General features: G+C 46.3%; 1 protein-coding gene across 14 annotated transcripts in view; it reads left to right on the top strand.

The window, feature by feature from the left end:
* LOC124033942 (neuron navigator 2-like) overlaps positions 1–18934 on the top strand; it is a 145841-nt gene that overhangs the window by 87651 nt on the left and 39256 nt on the right. The window lies entirely within an intron of this gene.

Here is an 18934-nt window from a genome sequence, read left to right on the forward strand (position 1 = left end):
GTCAACCTCGACAATGAATTGTCTAGTGACGTCAGGAGTAACGAGGATAGGAGCGGACGTAAAACGTTCTTTTAGAAGATCAAAAGCTCCCTGGGCGGAACCGGACCACTTAAAACACGTCTTGACAGAAGTAAGAGCTGTGAGAGGGGCAGCAACTTGACCGAAATTACGAATGAAACGCCGATAGAAATTAGCGAAACCTAAAAAGTGCTGCAACTCGACACGTGACCTTGGAACGGGCCAATCACTGACAGCTTGGACCTTAGCGGAATCCATCTGAATGCCTTCAGCGGAAATAACGGAACCGAGAAAAGTAACGGAGGAGACATGAAAAGAGCACTTCTCAGCCTTTACGTAGAGACAATTCTCTAAAAGGCGCTGTAGAACACGTCGAACGTGCTGAACATGAATCTCGAGTGACGGTGAAAAAATCAGGATATCGTCAAGATAGACAAAAACAAAGATGTTCAGCATGTCTCTCAGAACATCATTAACTAATGCCTGAAAAACAGCTGGCGCATTGGCGAGACCAAACGGCAGAACCCGGTACTCAAAATGCCCTAACGGAGTGTTAAACGCCGTTTTCCACTCGTCCCCCTCTCTGATGCGCACGAGATGGTAAGCGTTATGAAGGTCCAACTTAGTAAAGCACCTGGCTCCCTGCAGAATCTCGAAGGCTGATGACATAAGGGGAAGCGGATAACGATTCTTAACCGTTATGTCATTCAGCCCTCGATAATCCACGCAGGGGCGCAGAGTACCGTCCTTCTTCTTAACAAAAAGAACCCCGCCCCGGCCGGAGAGGAAGAAGGCACTATGGTACCGGCGTCAAGAGACACAGATAAATAATCCTCGAGAGCCTTACGTTCGGGAGCCGACAGAGAGTATAGTCTACCCCGAGGAGGAGTGGTCCCCGGAAGGAGATCAATACTACAATCATACGACCGGTGAGGAGGAAGGGAGTTGGCTCGGGACCGACTGAAGACCATGCGCAGATCATGATATTCCTCCGGCACTCCTGTCAAATCGCCAGGTTCCTCCTGAGAAGTGGGGACAGAAGAAATGGGAGGGATGGCAGACATTAAACACTTCACATGACAAGAAACGTTCCAGGATAGGATAGAATTACTAGACCAATTAATAGAAGGATTATGACATACTAGCCAGGGATGACCCAAAACAACAGGTGTAAAAGGTGAACGAAAAATCAAAAAAGAAATAGTCTCACTGTGGTTACCAGATACTGTGAGAGTTAAAGGTAGTGTCTCAAATCTGATACTGGGAAGATGACTACCATCTAAGGCAAACATGGGCGTAGGCTTGTTTAACTGTCTGAAAGGAATGTCATGTTTCCGAGCCCATGCTTCGTCCATGAAACAACCCTCAGCCCCAGAGTCAATCAAGGCACTGCATGTAGCACCCGAACCGGTCCAGCGTAGATGGACCGACATAGTAGTACAGGATCTAGATGAAGAGACCTGAGTAGTAGCGCTCACCAGTAGCCCTCCGCTTACTGATGAGCTCTGGCCTTTACTGGACATGAATTGACAAAATGTCCATCAAATCCGCAATAGAGGCACAGGCGGTTGGTGATCCTCCGTTCCCTCTCCTTGGTCGAGATGCGAATACCTCCCAGCTGCATGGGCTCAGTCTCTGAGCCAGAGGAGGGAGATGGTTGCGATGCGGAGCAGGGAAACACCGTTGACGCGAACTCTCTTCCACGAGCTTGGTGACGAAGATCTACCCATCGTTCTATGCGGATGGCGAGAGCAATCAAAGAGTCCACACTGGAAGGAACCTCCCGAGAGAGAATCTCATCTTTGACCACTGCGTGGAGTCCCTCCAGAAAACGAGCGAGCAGCGCCGGCTCGTTCCAGTCACTAGAGGCAGCAAGAGTGCGAAACTCTATAGAGTAATCCGTTATGGATCGATCACCTTGGCATAGGGAAGCCAGGGCCCTAGAAGCCTCCCTACCAAAAACTGAACGGTCAAAAACCCGAATCATCTCCTCTTTAAAGTTCTGGTAATTGTTAGAACAATCAGCCCTTGCCTCCCAGATAGCTGTGCCCCACTCTCGAGCCCGGCCAGTAAGGAGTGAAATGACGTAAGCAACCCGAGCTCTCTCGCTAGAGTATGTGTAGGGTTGGAGAGAGAACACAATATCACACTGGGTGAGAAAGGAGCGGCACTCCGTGGGCTGCCCGGAGTAGCAAGGTGGGTTATTAACCCTAGGTTCCGGAGGCTCGGCAGGCCAGGAAGTAACAGGTGGCACGAGACGAAGACTCTGGAACTGTCCAGAGAGGTCGGAAACCTGAGCGGCCAGGTTCTCCACGGCATGGCGAGCAGCAGACAATTCCTGCTCGTGTCTGCCGAGCATGGATCCTTGGATCTCGACGGCAGTGTTACGAGCATCTGTAGTCGCTGGGTCCATTCCTTGGTCGGATCCTTCTGTTATGCAGGTGAATGAGGACCCAAAAGCGACTTGGCGAAAACAGAGTTTTTAATCCAGTAAAGTTACTTTACAAACAAAAGGCATAATACTACTCGTAATGACGAGAACAGACTGGAGACTTGATCAAGAACTGCAGGTTGCCTCGGGAAGGCACTTGAACGTAGCAGACTCAGACACCTGCTCACCACGCAGCATCTGAGGGAAACACGACACGACAGGGCAATACATAGACACAGCACGGTGAACAATAGACAAGGATCCGACAGGACAGGAACGGAAAACAAGGGAAGAAATAGGGACTCTAATCAGGGGAAAAGATAAGGAACAGGTGTGGGAAGACTAAATGATGATTAGGGGAATAGGAACAGCTGGGAGCAGGAACGGAACGATAGAGAGAGGAGAGAGAGGGAGGGGGAGAGAGAGGGATAGAAAAAGGGAACGAACCTAATAAGACCAGCAGGGGGAAACGAACAGAAGGGAAAGCATAATGACAAGACAATCTAAGACAAAACATGACAAGATCAGCTTTTAACGTCTTAATGATGCTGCTATGAACACCAGCGTCTTTGTCTGCCGTTAGGGCCCAGTCAGCGATAGGGTTGGGGGTTGGGGGTTGGGGGTTGGGGTGTCAAATATCACCATGGCAATGGGATAAAAGCCTTGTGACCTCTGGCTAAGGGGTCAAGAGCTTCAAAGTGTCATAGTGCACAGGGGGGGGGGGGGGGGGGGGTTGGAAAATTATCTTAAAGACAGGAGATTCTGACTCAAGAACTAGAGTATTTACTGCAGTGGACTCCAACCCTGGTTCTGGAGAGCTACAGATGTGCAGGCTTTTGTTTCAGCCCAGCACTAACACGAGTGATTCAAACTCGTCGAGGCACTGATGAATGCTGTCGTTGACGACGTGGATCCGGTGTTTCATTGCTGAGTTGGAGCAAAAGCCGGTATGTTCTGTAGCTCGCCAGGACAGCGCAGGTTTTTGTGAGAATATGATTTTGTATTGTGATTCCTGATAAATCAACAACACCTCAAATCAGAAGGCGGCGAAGGGAGAGTCACTACAACTGCCACTGTTTTGACTCTCAAATGTATGCAAATAAGAGCCACTGTCGTCACCAAAGACTCCCTTTTAGTTACGGCACAACACAGACCCGTAGCGACAACAGACTGAGAGTGTCAGATCGGAGGAATGTGTTTGTGTCTTTCCGCTCTCATTTCATTTCGCGGCCAGAGAATGAGGAAGTAACGCGACTGTGACAATCCGTCCGCTGATTTCAATTCCTTTTGTCCAACCAGACAAAGAGACTCTCTTTTCTGCTGTGTATGTGTGTGACACTCTTTTCTGTGGTGTGTGTGTGTGTGTGTGTGTGTGTGTGTGTGTGTGTGTGTGTGTGTGTGTGTGTGTGTGTGTGTGTGTGTGTGTGTGTGTGTGTGTGTGTGTGTGTGTGTGTGTGTGTGTGTGTGTGTGTGTGTGTGTGTGTGTGTGTGTGTGTGTGTGTGTGTGTGTGTGTGCAGCCTAAGGAGTTACAGTTATTTACAGCACCCTCTCAACACCCCAGCCCCCTGAAGCCCACAGCAACCCCAATGCCCATTTCCGTACCTGTCTGGACTTGACTAGGCCTCTCGGGCAATTGAGAAGTAGGGAGGTTCTCTGGTGAAGGTTACACCTGGCAGTAAAACGGATGGACAGAACCGCTTCCTCTCTCTCTCTCTCTCCCTCATTCTCTCTTCCTCTCTTTTCGCTCACTTTAGAGGAATCTTCGTTCCCCTTTTGCTCTCCCTCCTCTTTCCTCTGTCTCTCCCTTCTCTTTCCTCGGTCTCTCCCTCCCCTTTCCTCGGTCTCTCCCTCCTCTTTCCTCTGTCTCTCCCTCCTCTTTCCTCGGTCTCTCCCTCCTCTTTCCTCGGTCTCTCCCTCTTTCCTCGGCCTCTCCCTCCTCTTTCCTCTGTCTCTCCCTCCTCTTTCCTCTGTCTCTCCCTCCTCTTTCCTCGGTCTCTCCCTCCCCTTTCCTCGGTCTCTCCCTCCTCTTTCCTCTGTCTCTCCCTCCTCTTTCCTCGGTCTCTCCCTCCTCTTTCCTCGGTCTCTCCCTCTTTCCTCGGCCTCTCCCTCCTCTTTCCTCTGTCTCTCCCTCCTCTTTCCTCTGTCTCTCTTTCCCTCTTCTTTCCTCTCTCTCTCCCTCCTCTTTCCTCTGTCTCTCCTCTCTCTCTCTCTCGTGTGGTGTCTGTTTCGCTCTCTCCAGCGAAGAGGATGCTGTGTTTTTGCTCCGGGCTCTAAACATGTACAATCTTTTCTCCTTTCTCTCCCTCTCTCCTCTTCTTCATTTCATGAACCACCGATCAGGTTTCTCTGATAACCAGGGAGGCCTTTTTGCGTGCTAATACACTGCGCGAGCGTGTGTGTTAAACCCAGTGCCCCCAAATAACATTTCTCTGTTCACGTAACGTCGCAAACTAGGATCAGATCCGATATCAAACCTCCAAAGTATTCCGGGGGTGTTAATTTTGAGTCTCATGATTCCGGCAGCACGTGGGCTCTGGTCTGGAGTGTTTGGATAGTGAGGCAAGAGGAGAAGATGGGTTTGTTACTGGCCTAATGCTATCCTAATGCTATCCTAATGCTATCCCAATGTTATCCTAATGCTATCTCAATGCTATCATCGGTGTGTCTTTGTGTCTGGGTGTGGGTGTTATCCGTGGTATTTGCACCTGATGGCGCTGCTACTGACAGTTTTCTACGTTCTGTGTTTATCTATGGTTGGAGTAGTGAATATCGGACACGGCAAAGTTTGTAGTCAGTGTTTTCTGAAGCACTTACTTTGGTTTGATTAGTTTGATTGGTTTGATTAGCTTGATTAGTTTGATTGTTTTGATTAGCTTGATTGGTTTGATTAGTTTGATTAGTTTGATTGATTGGTTTGATTGATTGGTTGGTTGGTTTGATTGATTGGTTAGTTTGGTTTGACTAGCTTGATTGGTTTGATTGTTTGATTGGTTGGTTAGTTTGGTTTGACTAGCTTGATTGGTTTGATTGTCTGATTGGTTTGATTAGTTTAATTGTTTGATTAGTTTGATTGGTTTGATGGATTTGATTGGTTTGATTAGTTTAATTGTTTTAATGGTTTGATTGGTTTAATGGTTTGATTAGTTTAATTGGTTTAATGGTTTGATTGGTTTAATGGTTGGATTGGTTTGATTGGTTTGATTGGTTTAATTGTTTGCTTGGTTGGATTAGTTTAATTGTTTGATTAGTTTGATTGGTTTGATTAGTTTAATTGTTTGATTAGTTTGATTGGTTTGATTAGTTTAATTGTTTGATTGGTTGGATTAGTTTAATGGTTTGATTGGTTTGATGCTTTGATTGGTTTGATTAGTTTGATTGGTTTAATGGTTTGATTGGTTTAATGGTTTGATTTGTTTGATGCTTTGATTGGTTTGATTAGTTTAATTGGTTTAATGGTTTGATTGGTTTAATGGTTTGACTGGTTTGACTGGTTTGATTAGTTTGACTGGTTTGATTGGTTTGATTAGTTTGATTAGTTTGATTAGTTAGACTGGTTTGATTGGTTTGATTAGTTTGATTAGTTAGACTGGTTTGATTAGTTTGATTGGTTTGACTGGTTTGATTAGTTTGATTTGTTTGATTAGTTTGACTGGTTTGATTCGTTTGATTGGTTTGACAGGTTTGATTCGTTTGACTGGATTGATTTGTTTGACTGGTTTGACTGGTTTTATTCGTTTGATTGGTTTGACTGGTTTGACTGGTTTGATTAGTTTGACTGGTTTGATTAGTTTGACTGGTTTGATTGGTTTGATTGGTTTGATTGGTTTGATTGGTTTGATTAGTTTGATTGGTTTGATTAGTTTGATTGGTTTGACTGGATTTATTCGTTTGACTGGTTTGATTCGTTTGACTGGTTTGTCTGGTTTGATTCGTTTGACTGGTTTGACTGGTTTGATTCGTTTGACTGGTTTGTCTGGTTTGATTCGTTTGATTCATTTGATTGGTTTGACTGGTTTGATTCGTTGGACTGGTTTGATTCGTTTGTTTGGTTTGATTAGTTTGACTGGTTTGATTAGTTTGATTAGTTTGATTGGATTGATTAGTTTTATTGGTTTGACCAGTTTTATTGGTTTGATTGGTTTGACTGGTTTGATTAGTTTGTGGTTTGATTGGTTTGATTAGTTTGACTGGTTTGATTGGTTTGACTGGTTTGATTGGTTGGACTGGTTTGATTAGTTTGACTGGTTTGATTGGTTTGACTGGTTTGATTGGCTTGACTGGTTTGATTTGGTTTGATTAGTTTGACTGGTTTGATAAGTTTGACTGGTTTGATTTGTTTGACTGGTTTGATAAGTTTGACTGGTTTGATAAGTTTGACTGGTTTGATTTGTTTGACTGGTTTGATTTGTTTGACTGGTTTGATTTGTTTGTCTGGTTTGATTGGTTTGAGTAGTTTGACTGGTTTGATTAGTTTGACTGGTTTGATTAGTTTGACTGGTTTGATTAGTTTGATTGGTTTGATTGGTTTGACTGGTTTGATTTGTTTGATTGGTTTGACTGGTTTGACTGGATTGATTTGTTTGACTGGTTTGATTAGTTTGATTTGTTTGATTCGTTTTGACTGGATTGATTAGTTTGATTGGTGTGACTGGTTTGATTAGTTTGATTTGTTTGACTGGTTTGTCTGGTTTGATTCGTTTTACTGGTTTGATTAGTTTGATTTGTTTGATTGGTTTGATTAGTTTGACTGGTTTGATTAGTTTGACTGGTTTGATTAGTTTGATTTGTTTGATTGGTTTGACTGGTTTGACTGGATTGATTTGTTTGACTGGTTTGATTAGTTTGATTAGTTTTGACTGGATTGATTAGTTTGATTAGTTTGACTGGTTTGATTAGTTTGACTGGTTTGATTAGGTTGATTGGTTTGATTAGGTTGATTGGTTTGATTAGTTTGATTAGTTAGACTGGTTTGATTGGTTTGATTAGTTTGATTAGTTAGACTGGTTTGATTAGTTTGATTGGTTTGACTGGTTTGATTAGTTTGATTTGTTTGATTAGTTTGACTGGTTTTGATTCGTTTGATTGGTTTGACAGGTTTGATTCGTTTGACTGGATTGATTTGTTTGACTGGTTTGACTGGTTTGATTAGTTTGATTAGTTTGACTGGTTTGATTGGTTTTATTCGTTTGATTCGTTTGACTGGTTTGACTGGATTGATTCATTTGACTGAATTTATTCGTTTTATTTGTTTGATTAGTTTGACTGGTTTGACTCGTTTGATTAGTTTGACTGGTTTGATTGGATTGATTTGTTTTATTTGTTTGATTGGTTTGATTGGTTTGATTAGTTTGATTGGTTTGATTGGTTTGATTAGTTTGATTAGTTTGATTGGTTTGATTAGTTTGATTGGTTTGATTAGTTTGATTGGTTTGATTGGTTTTATTTGTTTGATTGGTTTGATTGGTTTGATTAGTTTGATTAGTTTGATTGGTTTGATTGGTTTGATTAGTTTGATTGGTTTGATTAGTTTGATTGGTTTGATTGGTTTGATTGGTTTGATTGGTTTGATTAGTTTGTTTGGTTTGATTCTTTTGACTGGTTTGTCTGGTTTGATTCATTTGACTGGTTTGACTGGTTTGATTCGTTTGACTGGTTTGTCTGGTTTGATTCGTTTGACTGGTTTGTCTGGTTTGATTCGTTTGATTCATTTGATTGGTTTGACTGGTTTGATTCGTTGGACTGGTTTGATTAGTTTGTTTGGTTTGATTAGTTTGACTGGTTTGATTAGTTTGATTGGTTTGACTGGTTTGATTGGTTTGATTAGTTTGATTGGTTTGATTAGTTTTATTGGTTTGACTAGTTTGATTGGTTTGATTGGTTTGACTGGTTTGATTAGTTTGTGGTTTGATTGGTTTGATTAGTTTGACTGGTTTGATTGGTTTGACTGGTTTGATTGGTTGGACTGGTTTGATTAGTTTGATTGGTTTGATTAGTTTGATTGGTTTGATTGGTTTTATTTGTTTGATTGGTTTGATTGGTTTGATTAGTTTGATTGGTTTGATTGGTTTGATTAGTTTGATTGGTTTGATTGGTTTGATTAGTTTGATTGGTTTGATTGGTTTGACTGGATTTATTCGTTTGACTGGTTTGATTAGTTTGATTCGTTTGACTGGTTTGTCTGGTTTTATTCGTTTGACTGGTTTGTCTGGTTTGATTCATTTGACTGGTTTGACTGGTTTGATTCGTTTGACTGGTTTGATAAGTTTGTCTGGTTTGATTCGTTTGACTGGTTTGTCTGGTTTGATTCGTTTGATTCATTTGATTGGTTTGACTGGTTTGATTCGTTGGACTGGTTTGATTAGTTTGTTTGGTTTGATTAGTTTGACTGGTTTGATTAGTTTGACTGGTTTGATTGGTTTGATTGGTTTGATTGGTTTGATTAGTTTGATTGGTTTGATTGGTTTGATTAGTTTGACTGGTTTGATTAGCTGATGAATGGATAAAGGATCACTCACCGCAGTCTCTCACACACACACACACACACACACACACACACACACACACACACACACACACACACACACACACACACACACACACACACACACACACACACACACACACACACACACACACACACACACACACACACACACACGTCTTGATTTATACATGTAACACAAAATGCTATAAATCCCCTTTAGCCATGTTTTATGCAAGAACAGCAAGTTCCTGTTTCCCCTGTGACGTGTCTTTGTCATCACATATAACACTGCTCTGAAACGCTCGCGGCATACTAGAGCAGTCTCAACATCATAGTACACGCACACACACACACACACACACACACACACACACACACACACACACACACACACACACACACACACACACACACACACACACACACACACACACACACACACACACACACACACACACACACACACACAGACGCACGCATTCATACACACACACACCAGAGCAGTCTCAACATCATAGTCCACGCGCACACACACACACACACACACACAGACGCACACATTCATACACACACACACCAGAGCAGTCTCAACCCAGCGGTCGATAAGACGACAGGAGTCTAAACTCCACACAGTGTGTGATATCTGGAGCTTCACTTTGAACGTTGAGCTTTCAGCTGAACTATTTGCCCAAGTCACTGATCCCCCCCCCCCCCAAACACACATGCACGTACCCCAGCTGCGGAAGTGCCCCTGACCTCCTGAGCACCCACACCCTGGCCTTCTCCGGAGTGTGGGAGGGTATGGGATTAGACCAGGTCATAGGTCATAATTCAGATAGAGAGAGACTCCTTAGGAGAGTGTACTGATGTAGTTGTAGCCATGAATACTGGTGCATCTATGGACCCCCTCTTCCCCCTGGGCTTTCCCTCTGTCAGAAAGAGAGAGAGAGGAAACAACTGGGACAAAGAGGGAGAAATATAGCGAAGGAAACTTAAATTGACAAAAAGAGAAGGGAAAGATAGACAATAGGATTTAACAAATTGTCGTGGAGGAGGAGAATCTGAGACGTGTGTGTGTGTGTGTGTGTGTGTGTGTGTGTGTGTGTGTGTGTGTGTGTGTGTGTGTGTGTGTGTGTGTGTGTGTGTGTGTGTGTGTGTGTGTGTGTGTGTGTGTGTGTGTGTGTGTGTGTGTGTGTGTGTGTGTGTGTGTGTGTGTGTGTGTGTGTGAGCGAGATAGAGACTCCTAGGAGAGTGTACTGATGTAGTTGTAGCCATGGATACTGGTGCATCTATGGACCCCTTCTTCCCCCTGGGTTTTCCCTCTGTCACCAGCACACCTGCCTCGCCCCTGGACACACACACACATAGAGGGTGTGGTTCTTACACACAGGGAGAGCGAGGACGTTTTCAGTTATCTCCTTCGCTCTCTCTCTCTCACACACACACACACTCTGCTGTAATGGTCTATGCCTTTGTCTCCGGCTGGCTGACTGTTATTGGATTAGTGCTCAGGGAAGTGGTGTTGAGCCGTGCTGTGCCACAGAGAGTGGCAGGGATCTCAGCCGTGGGACATACTGACTGCCTGCCATCAGGTCACTGCATCACAGTGGCTGTCTTCTATTCGGGAGTGTGATCAGAAGAGTGTGGAGAGAGAGAGAGTGTGGAGAGAGAGAGAGTGTGGAGAGAGAGAGAGTGTGGAGAGAGAGAGAGTGTGGACAGAGAGAGAGAGTGTGGAGAGAGAGAGAGTGTAGAGAGAGAGAGAGTGTGGAGAGAGAGAGAGTGTGAAGAGAGAGAGAGTGTGGAGAGAGAGAGAGTGTGGAGAGAGAGAGAGTGGAGAGAGAGAGAGAGAGTGTGGAGAGAGAGAGAGTGTGGAGAGAGAGAGAGTGTGGAGAGAGAGAGTGTGGAGAGAGAGAGAGTGTGGAGAGAGAGAGAGTGTGGACAGAGAGAGAGAGTGTGGAGAGAGAGAGTGTGGAGAGAGAGAGTGTAGAGAGAGAGAGAGTGTGGAGAGAGAGAGAGTGTGGAGAGAGAGAGAGTGTGGAGAGAGAGAGAGTGTGGAGAGAGAGAGAGTGTAGAGAGAGAGAGAGAATCAAACTTCCATCCACTGCGGTGTGGATATTGGTTCTGAGTAACAGACTGTGTTGGACAACCCGAACTGATTGGTTTGGAATTCTGCTGTGAGGGGTTGCTGAGCCCCTCCTGCCACCTCGGCCTGCGTAACGTGGTAAAGGGTAAGTGATACCCCCTCTCCCTCACAGGGGGGTTTGATAGACATTTTGTTGTGCGGAGTGGTGGGACCCAAAATAACAGGATTAATGTGATTCTCCACACTTAGTACACACAAACACACACGTACAGACACGTACACACACAGACTCCTTGTGTCCCCTTTAGCCAGTTAAAGTGAGGACTGGAGAAATGAGATGAGGTAGTTCACAGTGTGTTTATGGTCTGGTGTGTGTGTGTGTCTTCTGTCAATGTGAAATTCCACACTATGTCTGCCTCCCACTGGGTCCTTTCCATCAGTGTGTGTGCGGTTTGTGATTGTGTATGTGTGTGCGGTTTGTGATTGTGTATGTGTGTGCGCTTTGTGATTGTGTATGTGTGTGCGCTTTGTGATTGTGTACTTTGTGTGCGGTTTGTGATTGTGTATGTGTGTGCGGTTTGTGATTGTGTATGTGTATGCGGTTTGTGATTGTGTATGTGTATGCGGTTTGTGATTGTGTATGTGTGTGCGGTTTGTGATTGTGTATGTGTATGCGGTTTGTGATTGTGTATGTGTATGCGGTTTGTGATTGTGTATGTGTGTGCGGTTTGTGATTGTGTATGTGTGTGTGGTTTGTGATTGTGTATGTGTATGCTGTTTGTGATTGTGTATGTGTGTGCGGTTTGTGATTGTGTATGTGTATGCGGTTTGTGATTGTGTATGTGTATGCGGTTTGTGATTGTGTATGTGTGTGCGGTTTGTGTGCGTGTATGTGTGTGCGTGTATGTGTATGCGGTTTGTGTGCGTGTATGTGTATGCGGTTTGTGATTGTGTATGTGTGTGCGGTTTGTGATTGTGTATGTGTATGCGGTTTGTGATTGTGTATGTGTGTGCGGTTTGTGATTGTGTTTGTGTGTGCGGATTGTGATTGTGTATGTGTGTGCGGTTTGTGTGCGTGTATGTGTGTGCGGTTTGTGATTGTGTATGTGTGTGCGGTTTGTGTGCGTGTATGTGTGTGTGGTTTGTGTGTGTGTCTGCGTGCGGCGGTGTGTCTCCCACATCTGTATTGGGCGTATTCCTTCTATGGATCAGGGCAAGTCGGTTGACTCATAGCAGAGAGAGCGAGAGAAAGGGGTGTTTGTGTGAGCACGCGTTTCGTGTCATTTTTAGGTCATGTTTGTGTCACACGTAAAATGTGTTTACTCAAGCTCGAAAGATGAGAAATGAGGCTAGGGTGAGTAAGAGAAAGGGAGAACCAAAGAGAGACTAGAGGAATCGGTGCATTCCTGACCCTGCAGTCCAGTCGTCGTGTCGCTTGTCTGCGCTGCGGGATCAGCTGTGTCATTTAGCCACCACACAACTCCTGCCCGGAATGTCCACAAGGAGAAGGAATGCACCGAGTCCTGTCCCGTCCGAGATCCTCTCCACCGCTCCTTTACCCTCTCTCTTGCCCCGTGCCTCCCCATTCTCTACTTCTCCCTCCCTCCCTCCCTCCCTCCCTCCCTCACTCACTCACTCACTCACTCACTCACTCACTCACTCACTCACTCACTCACTCACTCCCTCACGCCCATTCATTTCACCCCCCCCCCCTCACCCTTTATCTCTCTCCCATTTCTCCCTCACTCCCTCCCCTATTCTCACACCCAATCCCCAGGGTCCTGTTCAAACTGCCCTCCCCCTTTCCCACCTTACCCCCCCCATCTCCCTCACTCCTCCCTGTGTAGAGAGGGGCCAGAGGGGGTGTTTACAGAGGGACAGCCCAAAAAAGTGGTTGTGTGTACAGTCAGCTCAGTCAGTACACACACACAGCCCAGGCCCAAACACATACTTTAGATACAACACACACACACACACACACACACACACACACACACACACACACACACACACACACACACACACACACACACGCACACGCACACGCACACGCGCACGCACGCACGCACACACACACACACACACACACACACACACACACACTGGTTTGTGTTCCTACTGGCTGTCTACACTAAAGGATAGGTTTGGAGGAGGTTTGGGGTCAGGGTTAGTTTGGAGATTTTGTCTCGAGGCGGTAACGGTGCAGCCAAGCTAGAGTTCTCATGATGGGGCACTTCTAAAAACACATCTGGTTTGTTTCTGCCCGTGGCTGACGTCTCGGCTGTCGGGGTATACGACAGACTGAAACGTCCTCTCAAGGCTCTTTTTCTCATCCTTGACTTTGTTCCCCATAAAACAAACTGTCCGCCTTTGAAGGCATTAGCAGTGCGACGGATTAATGGGGTTTATAGTACGCGCGCCCGTCCAGGTACGCTTGTCTCTTGAGTGTGTAAGCCTCACCTGTCTCCTTCCCCCATGATATCATCTGTGGCCACTCACCCGTCGGGGATATATAGTAGAGTGAGCTCATGTCTAGCGTGTAACCCCCGTGTCCCATCCACTCACGCGGTCTCCAACAGCAGTCTACAGGGCGAGTCATCTGATCCTACAACAGTCTGAGTAACAGTAGCTCCCCCCTTAAACAGAGGAACTTCCTCATTGTCCAGCGGTTATTGCCTATGTCTGAGCGTGTATGTGTGCGGCGTGCATCATTTTTAGGATTTATGTTGTTGTACTTTTACCCCCCTTTTTCGCCCCAATTTCGTGATATCCAATTGGTAGTTACAGTCTTGTCCCATCGCTGCAACTCCCCTACGGACTCAGGAGAGGTGAAGCGCAAATGTATGTAAGAGTTGGAGCGAGCTGAGCCGGGTAACAATATGGGCAGAACTAAAAAAAAACACACTTCCCCAGAGACACATATATAATAAGAAAAAGTCAACAAACAGAGAACGACTTAAACAGAAGGTTTTCTCGGGACGCTGTCGGACACTCCCGTGGGTCCAGCCCCAACGGCAGCATTTTCTCATTGGTCAGCGGTCCCGGTTGAAAAACAGCAGGGTTTATGACCCCTGGCCTGTGTGTGAAAACAGAGGGCTATCTTAAGGGACACAGTGGAGAAACTAAGGCGGTAGCCCAGGAATGTGTTGATTTGGGTCAGTTCAGCGAGTCAGTTCTCTCACCTACTGTCCCTCTCTCCCCTGCTGTCTCTCTCTCTGTCTCTTTCTCTCTCTCACCTTCTGTCTACAGATTGTCATATCCTCATACTGTTCTTCTGCCATCCTGGGATTTACGGTATTACCGGCATAGCACACAAGGGGGCGCTAAAAAGCCAGTGGGCCTCTATTACCAAAATACTACCAAAATTAGGCCAAGTAATAGCGACATCACACGTAAGATATTTAGTAGTGAATTGCGTACAAGTGTAACCTCCATCACCTCGTGTGTGCTGCACGACAGAGCCGCCAGAACACTATGGACTCACCAGCACCCGCTTTCTCTTGTTGTGCTAACGAGCAAAAATGAACATAAACTAATTGCAAAGGCAGGCAAATCCAGCTCATAGAAGTTATACAAGCAGAGTTAGTAGCGACCAACTGGCATTTTCGGTGAGTGTGGACATTTACAAGCGAAAGTGAACGAGAGAAATTGTGCAAATGAACAAGGTTGTGACGCAGGCTTCTCTGGTAGGAAGAGCAGCATGTGTACAGAGAGCAGAGGAGAGAAGAACGGAGGAGGAATACAACGCTAGCAGGAAGCGCACGGGAAAGAATGGCCGCTGTGTAGATAACTCGGATAGCAGAGCTCTTTGACTCCTGAAATGTGGCAGAAAGCCGCTGTAAGATATTCAGTAGTGAATTGAGCACAAGTGTAACCTCCACCACCTCGTGTGCGCTGCACGACAGAGACTTGCCGTCAGAACGCTATGGACTCACCAGCGCCCGCTGTGAGCTTCATAATGCTAAACAATGTGACAGTTGAAAAGAAGAACGCAATCTGCTTTATCTCCTAGTGTATTACACAGGATGATCTGCAGGTATTAACTTAAAAAGTAGGTAGAAATAGTCACATTTATTGAAAATAAATAACTTGACGGTATTGATCTCAGGGCTTTTTTTCAAATACCCCGGTATATGGTATATACCGCCCAAACATACATTGTCTTTCCATCTCTCTCGCCCCACTGTCTCCTTCCATCTCTCTCTCCCCTACTGTCTCTCTCCATCTCTCTCCCCTCTACTGTCTCCTTCCATCTCTCTCTCCCCTACTGTCTCTCTCCATCTCTCTCCCCTCTACTGTCTCCTTCCATCTCTCTCTCTCCCCTGCATTCTCCCGTCACTCTCTCCCCTACTGTCTCCTTCCATCTCTCTCTCCCCTACTGTCTCCTTCCATCTCTCTCTCCCCTACTGTCTCCTTCCATCTCTCTCTCTCCCCTGCATTCTCCCGTCACTCTCTCCCCTACTGTCTCCTTCCATCTCTCTCTCTCCTACTGTCTCCTTCCATCTCTCTCTCCCCTACTGTCTCCTTCCATCTCTCTCTCCCCTACTGTCTCCTTCCATCTCTCTCTCCCCTACTGTCTCCTTCCGTCTCTCTCTCCCCTACTGTCTCCTTCCGTCTCTCTCTCCCCCTACTGTCTCCTTCCGTCTCTCTCTCCCCTACTGTCTCCTTCCGTCTCTCTCTCCCCTACTGTCTCCTTCCATCTCTCTCTCCCCTACTGTCTCCTTCCATCTCTCTCTCCCCTACTGTCTCCTTCCGTCTCTCTCTCCCCTACTGTCTCCTTCCGTCTCTCTCTCCCCTACTGTCTCCTTCCGTCTCTCTCTCCCCTACTGTCTCCTTCCGTCTCTCTCTCCCCTACTGTCTCCTTCCGTCTCTCTCTCCCCTACTGTCTCCTTCCGTCACTCTCTCCCCTACTGTCTCCTTCCGTCTCTCTCTCCCCTACTGTCTCCTTCCGTCTCTCTCTCCCCTACTGTCTCCTTCCGTCTCTCTCTCCCCTACTGTCTCCTTCCGTCACTCTCTCCCCTACTGTCTCCTTCCGTCTCTCTCTCCCCTACTGTCTCCTTCCGTCTCTCTCTCCCCTACTGTCTCCTTCCATCTCTCTCTCCCCTAGTGTCTCTCCATTTCTTTCTCCTCTGTCTCCTACTCTCCTCCTGTTACTTAGCCTTTTCTAAACTTTCTAAGCGTATTTGCTGTGGGGACTTGTGGATGTCAGTGTCAGTGTCTCAGTCTCCTAGGACTCGCTCCCGTTTATCATCATCACGATAATGCCTGGTACTTACAAAGGCAGTGTTTTTTTCCCCCCAGCAGATACTTGTATAAAGAGAATAGCCTGCCTGTACACCTAACCTAATCCTAAAGGCCAATGCTCGAAAGAATCCATTTAACTCCATCTCTACAAACTGCCACACAGCTGTGAAGGCCTCTGCCTTACTAAGATTTCCCCGCTCAGAAATCAACACAAAAAAAAATCAGCTGAATTGATTGAAGTCTAATCACGCACATCAATTGAACCCATAGCTTTCTGACGTTTCGGTGTTAGCGTGTCATGCTTGGAACAGCTACTCTTTACTATGCTCAATAGGGGGTTGGCCGCGGTTAGTGTCATCGTCCTTTCCGATTGGCTCTAAATGGCTGGGCGGTAGTTTAATATGTAGGTTGCGGGCCATGTTTGCTGGGCTGATCTCTAATTAGTAAGAGGCTGTCAGTTAGTCAGGGTGGATCTGTCTGGGAACTCCGGGATCACACACACTGACACATATTACATGGATGGGAAGTTGGGAACGTTGGATTTCCGGGGAATATCTTAGTTGATAATAAGGAACAGTGTTTTGTATGTATGTGTGCGGTTGAGTCTGTCTGTGTGGCGATGATCATCCTATGAGCGGGACTGTGGCTTCGTACTGTTGTCGGGTCATTTGAAGGCGCCTTAGTTTTGGTCCCGTAGGACTTGGGAATGCCTTATTTGGGAGAGTATGTCGCGGTGCCGTAATGTTACTGGTCTGGGCTTGGGGAAGATCCGATTACAAGCACCATGGGGAGAACAGTCTCTTTCACGTTTCCCTCACTCAGTCCAGAGAGATGGGGGGGGTAGACACAAAGAGAGAGTGAGACCGGCAGAGGGAGAGTCAGAGGGAGAGGGATAGAGTGAGAGAAGCAGAAAGAGCGAGAGGTTGTAAGCTCAGTATGTAACTCAGCGGTATGGACTCATGACGCTCTCTGTCCGACTCGGCAATCTCCCCCACACTTCTGGTGCCCGCGGGCGGCATCCCGGGAACTCTGGCCAGGTAGAGAGACTGTGTGTGTGAAGGCTCTTTTTCCATTTGAAGTTGGGATATTCTATGTCTTCAGAGGGATTCTAGATTTGAAATATGGACAAGAGCATGTTATTCTCAGTTGGTCTGGGATGCTTTACTCTCTGTCTGTCTGTCTGTCTGTCTGTCTGTCTGTCTGTCTGTCTGTCTGTCTGTCTGTCTGTCTGTCTGTCTGTCTGTCTGTCTGTCTGTCTGTCTGTCTGTCTGTCTGTCTGTCTGTCTGTCTGTCTGTCTGTCTGTCTGTCTGTCTGTCTGTCTGTCTGTGTGTGTGTGTGTGGGGGGGACTTTCCCCCATGAGCTGTGTGAACATGTTTAGACGGCTGTGGTCAGTCTAAATCTCTCACCAGTTCGCTCTGTCTGTCTGCAGTCCTGTCGAGCGCAGACATACTGTGGGTTCAAGGCAACTTCAAAGCAGCCGAGCCTCAGTGCTTCTTAAGCTGCAGATTGCGGTGCTTTTTATAGACATCAGATCTGTATGATGAGAATGTGTTAATGTGAGATCCCCCTGTGTGTGTGTGTGTGTGTGTGTGTGTGTGTGTGTGTGTGTGTGTGTGTGTGTGTGTGTGTGTGTGTGTGTGTGTGTGTGTGTGTGTGTGTGTGTGTGTGTGTGTGTGTGTGTGTGTGTGTGTGTGTGTGTGTGTGTGTGTGTGTGTGTGTGTGTGTGTTTTTGAAGTATGATTCATGAGATCATCCTGTTTGCAGATGAGGATAGATGCTTCCTGGGCTTCTGCCAAAGTCAGCGTGGACACTCTGATGTATTTCTGTGTGTGTGTCTTTAGCGACAGGGTTGTGTGTGTCTGTCGCATTAAGAGGTGATGGATCTGTCCCTGGATGACTCTAATCCAAACACCAGGATATGTCTGTCGCATTAGAGGTGATGAATCTGTCCCTGGATGACTCTAATCCAAACACCAGGATACAATGGCGGCTGTGTGTTTTGTGTGTGTGGGCACCCGCGCGCTTGTGCGTGTGCTCAATAGTTGTCGAGCTTTTAGCGCTTTGTCCTACCTGTGGTCCTTTCAAACTGATGTTTGCCTGGTCTCATCCTCCCTAGAGATCACTCTAGTCTCTCTTGCTGGTCTCACCCCCCCCCCCCCCAATTTGCCCCCAGGGCTGGGGATAGACAAACACAGCCTGTAGAAAAAATTCAAAGTTGGGTTAAATAATGGTGTGTGAACAATGCGCGTGTGTTGTAGAACCTTCCTGTGTGTGTGTGTGTGTGTGTGTGTGTGTGTGTGTGTGTGTGTGTGTGTGTGTGTGTGTGTGTGTGTGTGTGTGTGTGTGTGTGTGTGTGTGTGTGTGTGTGTGTGTGTGTGTGTGTGTGTGTGTGTGTGTGTGTGTGTGTGTGTGTGTGACACTGAGATTCCCAGGCAGCTTGGGGCTTTATGCTGTTGCCTGACTGTGAGCAGTGTCAGAAATTCAGCCTGCCTCTTAACAGGGCTTTTCTCCCTGGTGCAGAGCGAGACGGCGCGTTTTCACCCATTCACCCAGGATTACGCCCGTGCATAAAATAGCCCTCCTATCTCTGTGGTTTCACCAGCCAGCTTGTACGGTCACATAGCTTTAGCTAGGCTATTAGGGTGTCTACGCTGTCATGGGGATTTGACAA

This window comes from Oncorhynchus gorbuscha, linkage group LG04, assembly GCF_021184085.1.
Source record: "Oncorhynchus gorbuscha isolate QuinsamMale2020 ecotype Even-year linkage group LG04, OgorEven_v1.0, whole genome shotgun sequence".
NCBI classification, from domain to species: Eukaryota; Metazoa; Chordata; class Actinopteri; order Salmoniformes; family Salmonidae; genus Oncorhynchus; species Oncorhynchus gorbuscha.